The sequence below is a fragment of the Alosa sapidissima genome, chromosome 14, assembly GCF_018492685.1.
Source record: "Alosa sapidissima isolate fAloSap1 chromosome 14, fAloSap1.pri, whole genome shotgun sequence".
In the NCBI taxonomy this organism is placed as follows: domain Eukaryota; kingdom Metazoa; phylum Chordata; class Actinopteri; order Clupeiformes; family Clupeidae; genus Alosa; species Alosa sapidissima.
Window position 1 is genome coordinate 24,381,154 of NC_055970.1, and position 8,770 is coordinate 24,389,923.

General features: G+C 42.9%; 1 long non-coding RNA gene across 1 annotated transcript; it reads left to right on the forward strand.

The window, feature by feature from the left end:
- The first annotated feature begins 1,558 nt into the window (after positions 1-1,558).
- Positions 1,559-3,735, forward strand: LOC121681135. The gene is made up of 3 exons (XR_006022000.1): positions 1,559-1,883; positions 3,081-3,158; positions 3,490-3,735. It is a non-coding gene; the product is annotated as an uncharacterized LOC121681135 (long non-coding RNA).
- Positions 3,736-8,770: the final 5,035 nt, after the last annotated feature.

Below are 8,770 nucleotides of genomic sequence, written 5' to 3' on the forward strand. Positions count from 1 at the left end.
GAAAGACATTTCCTGATAAATAAATTGAACAGAATGTGGGCTCCCCTCCAGGGATCAGAGCAGACCATAATATTCCAGCAGCACAGAGAGATGAAACACGGAAATAGATTCGGATGCTAAATGCTCATTTTCCTCCCATCGCTTTAGTTCCTTCCAGAAAATTTACTTTGGATAAACATCAGGAAGAGACGGAACAAAACATAATTTGCCTCCAGATGATAGAGGAAACTAGTTGAAGAAAATGATAACATTATACACCCTACATTTAAAAATGGTATTACTGACAAATACTGCTTTATGAAAATAGCGGTAACACTTTACTTGACGGGTGTGTTCATAACACATTCATAGCAGCTGTCATAAACTGCACATAAAGCATTCATGACTGTTTCATGAGACATTCATACCAAACCTTTCATGAATGTGGAAGACAGAACGACAACAACTTGTCAAAATAAAAGTCCAACATCGTATTTGTGTAACCTGGATAACATTAATTTATTCTCTCTAGCCTTTGTAAATATTTCATGAATATCTTATGAAGTCTACATCGATTGTTACTTTACTATACAAGTTGTGAAGTATTCATAATCACTGAGTTTAACACTGGGAGGTAAACTAGCCTACATTCAGCAGACCCGTATTTGTGTAACCTGGAACGGTTGGACATTCCCAGTAGCAAAAGATGAGAAATCATCTGCAAAGGTAACATCATAAAACAAATACATTTTTATGTAGCAAAGATTATTTGCTTGACCATGTTCTGTCTTTTTGGCACTGGAGTAGCCCATTGACTCAGATGTGGCGTGATCAGGTAAGAGGTTTGGACCAAAAACGGCAATGCTGCTTTGCGACTTTGGACTTTTATTTTGACAAGTTCTCGTCGTTCTGTCTTCCACATTCATGAAAGGTTTGGTATGAATGTGGAGCAGGCACGTGCAGGGGCTCTAGCACCTGCCCTTTTGCCCCTTTGATGTCCAAGTGCCCTTTTGACAAGACCTGATTTTTACTTTTTAAAATTTGTAATACTTCCGCTAGTTCCAACGTGAATATTCGCTAAAATGTCTCATTAAGAGTTTGTGAAATTAGAAATTTACAAAAATAAAAATTTTCTGTGTTAATTGAAATGCCTTGCGGCCACCAATCCGGGATGTCATACATTCAGTGAACTCTCACGGCTCGTGTCCATTATTGCGGCGCGTAGACGCTTGCAGACGCCTAGCCCTCTCTCCCGTCGCCGCTTGTGGGCATGTATAGGCTAAAGTGTATGGTGTAACGTTTTATTTTTTGTAATTACACAATGCCAGCTAACGTAGGCTACTAAAGTGGAGGTAGCCTACTACTGTTAACATATTTTATTGAAACACTCACAAATATCACTGACATGTTCCTCCAAAGCACATTCTGTCTTGGTTCAAGTCGCCAACAAGGTCTTTTTGATAGGGTGCAGTGGTGAACTTGTTCTAAACTTAAATTCTTCGCCACTACAGTATATATGTATATAGCTTAATATATTTTCATAAAACCTACACGATTATCAGGGGGAAACAATATTTCTGGCAGGCTATTGTTCCGGACCGGAAGACTAGAGCAAAGGACAGAACTTGTTTACCGAAGATGTACTTTCATTGGCTAACCGCCTCGCGTTAACCGCTCTCATTTGCATAAAGTTCAGCTGAGCCCAACTTCTTGACGCGCCGCCTCTGTTCGAATGGCCGCGCCGCCTTCCCAAGGTGCATTGCGGAAGCGTAAACCACGCCTTGCCGCTCTACATAGGAAATCAATGGGCTATGTGCGTCGCGGTGGGCTTTGCCGCGATAATGGACATGAGCCGTCAGAAGGTGCACACAGGCACAGTGCTGCAGGAGACGTTTGGGAGCACGGTAAGGTCACTTGGCAGTTAACCTATCTGAACATGCAATAGTATTCAGCTTAGAGATAGAGAATAAAATGTTTAAAGTTGTTTCATGTTTAATGAAGTAGGCTATCAAACCCGTTTTAACCATGTCATGGTCCATCCATTTCAATAACCTGGCAGCTTCGAAAATCTAAGGCTGAACGTTCATAACATATTCTGTTTAAGTTACTATGTTATAGTAGCTTAGGTTAGTAGACCTAGTTCATAAAACAGAGTAGGCAAACCTTTTCTAAATCGCCATAAGCCGACGACATAGGCTACTGTAGTTGTTTAACTAACCCAACTCCACACGTCGTTCTCTGTTTACAGTAGGCTACATTACGCATCATTTCACTCAGTGGCCTCACGCACAGCACGTGAATCTGCAAGACACCAGCTTGCTAATGGTGGTAGTTTACTGTGATAAACATTAAAATTATAGCCTGACAAGCCAGACTAGGCAATAAATTATTTGCTGCCGCTAGGGTGCGTCTAGATTTCTAGGCTATTAAAATTAGCTTTGAATTTAATCAATAAGGTGTAGCCTTATAGCCTATGATCACTGTGTAGACAATAGCCTAATGAAAATTGAAAAGACCTATCTTTAAATTAAGTTTTAAATAAAGTTAACACGTTTTCTGAAAGATTTGTTCCATGTGTCCTTTTTTTAAATTTGAGCCCCTGCCCCTTCAAAGGTCTCTGCACGGCCCTGATGTGGAGTCATGTCTCATGAAACATGAATGAATGCTTTATGTGCAGTTTATGACAGCTGCTATGAATGTGTTATGAACTCATCCGTCAAGTACAGTGTTACCAAAATAGCATTACAAATTTCAAAAATGGTTAAATACTGATTTTACTGAATATGGATGATATTGTATATTTGTGTTGACACAGTATGACACAATGTTGTTATGATGTTTTATAAAGTAATAGATCTCAGATGTTTGTCTCGTCTAAGATCCTCTTGAGGAAATAACAACGACCCCCGCTAACAGCTAATTTACGCTTTTACGTAGAATCAAGGGCGTAGCCCCTCAGAGCCCTCTGGATCTGAGTTAGCTCCGCCATCTTGGTTGCTTTTTTAGAAATAGATAAAATAATACTTCTGAGCTCATGTAGGCTATGATCTAGTTTGACCAGACCTAACTGTAGAAATCAATGTCTAAACGTCTCTCTTTAGCACCCCTGCTGGCCAGTTTGCACCTCAGAAATGCACCTGGTGGTATGTTGGGCTGGGTCTGCGAAAATGTTCCCAGGGGTAAGTTTTGCTACTGAGACCAGGTTGGGCTGGCAGACACCACACAAATAACCTCAGAAATGAGGTTGTTGGAATACAGTATACTGCGTGTATTTCTCAATAACTTTTACAAAATCTAAACAAGAAAAGGGCAAACAAATGTATATTTAAACACGGCAGTCTATGGCCATTCACTCCCGTTTCAGTGGTGTGCTACACAGACACAGGATACACACAAACGAAGAAGGTTCAGCATGACATAGAGGCAACGACAGAACTATAACTCAGCCTTAAGGCTCAACATTTTCACACAGTTTAATTTATACAACAGTGTCTGCCATTTTATTTTCAGGAAACAAGGAGAAGAGGTATGAAGAGTCTGTCTTGATTACACAGAGACGGCGGTCTTAGCTGGCTAACGATTCAAAAGCGCGGAGAAAAGGATGCTGCCAAGTACAGTAGGAGTTGTTGGCCCTGTTTCAAAACTGATTATTTACAAGGAGGTTACAGAATCCCTGTCTTTTTAGAGGAATCTACAAAACAATCCATAAGAGCACTATCCATTGGCATCCTTGATAAAACAGTGTGTTCATTTGAATGGATGGTGTCTGGTTGACATGCTGTTAACATCCTGCAGACATACAGAAGAAAAGTGGTCCTCTTGATCAAGAGTTATGCCTATGGTACGCTCCTGCGTCTGCGTCCCGCGCACTCTGCACTGGTGAGCGCGTGATGAGAATTGTGTCATTTTTACGGCATGCATACAGCAAGATAGTAACAACATAAGGGATGCAAATTTAACACTGGAAACATGCACAATATCACAATGTATTCATATACAATACAGTACTTTTTATCTATTAGAGTGTTTCTAACAGTTACTAATAGTAAAAAATACCGAGCCTTGTCATCTATGTATAGATCTTTTGAGATCCAATTGCCAACTCTCCATTGGCCCTCAAGTATGATATTGTTTTAACAATGCCATAGTATAATTTCAAATGTTCATAATGTAAATATTATGTTGCTATGAGACATCAATATATCAAGTACTTTTCTTTTTCAAAGTAAAACCATGACAGATGTATTGTTTCCTTTGAAAGTTGAAATTATATACAAGCACTGAAAAAAACAAAAATACCATAGAGATCAGATACAAGTGAATGATTTATTGCGGTAAACTATACACGCCTGAGGCCAAAGCCAAATTCTATTAAAGTTACCACTATTATGTGCAAAAGTAGTATAATCACATAAAAAATATTGCCAAAGAGCAGACCCCTTTACCTTATACACAACAGCACTGTCAGCGTACGAGTGAAATCATTGATTACATTTTGTTAAATCCAGTGACAGCAGAAGGTCAAGGAGGAAAAGGAAATACAGCTAAGAGATGTCTGAAGAGTGCCTGGGTACAGTGCTTCATGCATGAATGCATTCATGATAGACGACAAATTCAATCTAAGATACAGCCTGCAGACACACTACTACTACTGATTATGAACCTCTTTCAAAGCTCACTAGGCCAACCTAAGACAACCCACTGCCCTAACTCAATGCTGCGCTACTGTTATGACAGAGTGGAATGTTTCTTTATGATCTGACCACAGAATTAGGGCATAATATGCAAAAAATTCTAAAATTATGGAAACATATTCATTTTTAAAAATGCAAAACAAGTCTCTCACCAGTGCATAGTATGGCATGCATGCTTTTGCCTCTTGCATTCTTCATGCCTGACAAACCCACAGTGGCAGTTGTGTGTTTTGTTTTATGTTTTTTTTTTCATCCTTAATATGCCGAGAACATCTCTGATGTAGATAAGAAAGCGACTTCATGAATAGTTCATCTTCCCTGCTTTGGCACGCTGGAAAGGTGCCCGCGTCAGAGCCGCGCTCACTCGCCGGCTGGTAAACATAGGCTCAAAGACAACACTGCCACTCGATCCGCACTAGGCTGCATGACAGGCTTAGGTCATGTCTCTCGCGCAGACGAGTGTGACAGATGTCACCATACACTCGTGTGACAGATGTGTTTGCTGTGTCACACGAGTGTATGGTGTGTGACGGAGAGCATGAGAGAGAGAGAGAGAGAGATCGCAAAAGAGAGTAAAGGAGAGAGAGAGAGTAAAAGAGAGAAAGAGTAAAAGAGAGAGAGAGAAAGAGAGCAAAGGAGAGAGAGAGTAAATGAGAGAGAGAGAGAACAAGCTAGAGCATGCACTGATATGTGCTACACACACAAACACACACATACTCTTCAGAGTCCACCCCATGCAGCTTTTTAATGGTCGTTCAGTATAATCCGTGTACAGGTCCTCACAGTGTGTGTGTGTGTGTGTGTGTAGAGGAGCACGTATCATTCACACTGCCGTCCACTGCGCTGTGCTGTTTACTGACAGAGTCCACGAGACACAGCGAAGGAGGACATGTATCCACATCTAAATGTTGCTCTTTCTTCTCTTTCACTCCCTCTCTTTTTCTCTTCATGTCTCATTCCTCCATCCCTTTCTCTTAATCTTGCAGTATTGCTCAGTTTCTTTCTCTCTTAATCTCGCAGTATTGCTCAGTTTCTTTCTCCCACACTCCCGCTCTCTTCTCCTCATCCTTTTTTATCTCTATTTCACTCTCACTCTCTCCTTTCTCTACCTCCCATTCTCTTTCTCTATGTCACTCTCACTCTCTCCCTTCTGTCTCAATATATCTGTCTTGCCTTTTCTTCTCTTAGCCTGGCTGCCTCTCTCTCTCCATCTCTCTCTCCCTTCATCCTCTCTCTCCCTCCAGCCCAGGGTCTCCCCCATCTCAGCCCGGCACAGGGCCCTGTCTCTGGGGCTTCAGCAGAGACATCTGCCCCCCGGAGCAGGCCTGGATCTGACAGCGCACAGCCAAGCGGGGCGCGGGAGTCCACCTCCGGCCCCATCTCTGAATATACATCATGCGCGCGGTGACATTTAGACTTCATCATGCAGACGGAGGGAAACAAAATAAATGCCACTTTATCTTAAACAACGTTGAGGGGGTGCTCTCGGTCATAAATTACCCCAAGGTGCTGGTGACGAAGGGTGGGGAGGGAGGGGGATGGGTGGGCGGTGGGCGTGGAGCCTAATTGTCATTGGCAGTTCATTTCTTTGTGCCAAACAGATGAATAAATCAAGGCAAAAAGAATTAAAATAGAAATTAGGTTATGCACGCCTGTGGTGCTGGGGAAAAAAACATCACTGAAGCTGAGAAGCTTAGCATGATGCTAATGCGTTTTAGGAGTCACAATCAACATGCTTCCTACAGCTTGTTTACCATTTGCCATTAGTGGCTTATCTGTTAAAGGGTTGGCTTCCTAGCAAGTATTTGTCTGTACTCTGTAAAAGAGCAACATCTTGGGAATATGCATTTCAAATTATCATATAGCAAATTACTTTCACACTTCATTTCAATGAATAAATCAATAAAAAAACTCACATGCGGACGAATGCATAAACATACACACACACACACACACACACACACACACACACACACACACAACACAGAGAGTCTCATAACAGCTGATCCCACAGTAAGTCTTAAGCAGCTTGCATATTCTGTGCTCTGCATTGCAATAAAAGTGTGTTTGATGACTCCTGGCTGGAACGAAATGCTTTATGGCGATGCAGCGACTTAGGAATGCACATCTCCAGACATAGTCACTGTCAGTTGCCACTCTGTGTGCTAACGCCTGCAGGAACGCCCTTTAAATCCTTCATCTACTGCTTGTGATGTTGCAATGAGTATCATGGAGAGGCTATTTCCTGCGCGCGGAGCTGAGGCATGATATTAAGTCCTGCTTGCGCCTCCTCACGTCCTGCCCGTCATGCCTGGACCCTGTCCTTCATCTTCCTGTCTCTCTGAGCTGCAGTGTTATCACGCTCAGGAGCTTTTCCCCAGTGCCTCCGCCTCCTCCCTAGAGATTATATTAGCCCACGCCACCCTCCTCTCTACGCCACTCCACCCTCCCTCTCTCTTTCTCTCCGCCTGTCTTTCGATCACTGCTCCCGCTCTCTTTCTCACTCTCCCTTCCAAGTTGTTTGCTACATTCGATGTCTCTCTCTTTCTCTACCTCTCTCCCTCTCCCTCTCTCCCTGTCCCTCTCTCCCTCTCGCTCTCTCTCTCTTGTGCTTGCTTTCTTTCTCTCTCTCTTCATCTTTCTCACTTTTTCTCCCTTTCTTTCTCTCTGTCACACTCAACGTTCCCCGCCATCAATACACGCAGATGCAAAAGTAATGTAGACAGCAACCACAACAGTGTACACATACACACCACAGGCACAGTGGACATGCATTAACACAATCATACAAGTGTCTGCACTTAACACATAAGTGCTCCCGCTCAGTGAGCAGACACACATCAACTCACATACGCACATTCACACACACACACACACACACGCACACAAACACACACACACACACACACACACAACCCCTGCAGCCTGCCATGGTCAGCAGTCACTGTGGGGATGGAGGAAGTGTAAAAAGGGGGGAAAGGCGGCATGTTGTCTGTCACCTTACATTATCATCCGCACCACATCAATGGGGACTGGCGTAGAGGCACACACACACACACACACACAGACCACATCAGTGGGGACTGGCGTAGAGGCAAAGCGGTTACCTCACTGGTCACCCCCACCAAACACAGAGACCTACTACACCTACAGTAAGCACTCCCCTAAATAGAGGCCTCATGAGGGCTAAAATAGAGGCCTCATAGGTAACCACAGGGAGAGATGGAGCTCAAAGAGCCCTCCACCCAGGCCACCACAGACACACACAGAAAACCAGTCCCCACACAGTTAACCACCAGGAGAGACTGACACCAACCAAACCCTTGTAAAGTCAACCTCAAGGACATGGAACTGAATCAGTTTTTGCACCAGGAACCACAAAGACACATGGAGCCAGAGCAGTTCCCACACAGGGAACCACATGACAGCATGGAACTAGAACAGTTCCCACACAGGGAACCACATAACAGCATGGAACTAGAACAGTCCATGCAGTGGGAAGCACAAAAAAGACATTATGTGGCAATGACATTTCCTCATTCGAGCATTGTAGAAGAAAGACAGAAACATTGAGACACAGCCCTTAGTTATGTGTCTGTGCCAGTATGTGTGTGTGTGTCGTGTGTTTGTGTGTGTGTGTGTGTGTGTTTTTGGACAAATCAGACAATCATCTAATTAAGCTGATTACTTATACCCTATCATGTAATCACTTGGTGCACTTAAAGATAATTTGCACCTTCTACATCTCTGACTGTGAGATCTGCCGAAGCATTTGTTGACCATACTGGACATTGTTGAAATTGTATGTCTGGATTTGTTCTTGTGGATGATAGAGGTCAGTGTCATAGCAGGCTTATCTCACTAAAAGACTCAGTTTATGGCCACAGCTTTGACCCACTGTCTCTGTCTTACATACAGGATATACCACATTTGCATCTCAATTGTTCTGCACCTTATCAAAATGGCCAATTTAATTTTGTCAGTGTTCAGTTTCTTGTTTTCCATTTCAAACAATGCTTATTTCTTCAAACACATGTCACTGTAATTAAAGGGCCTAGTTATTACATCAGCTGATTAAACTCCAACCCCCCCTTGTC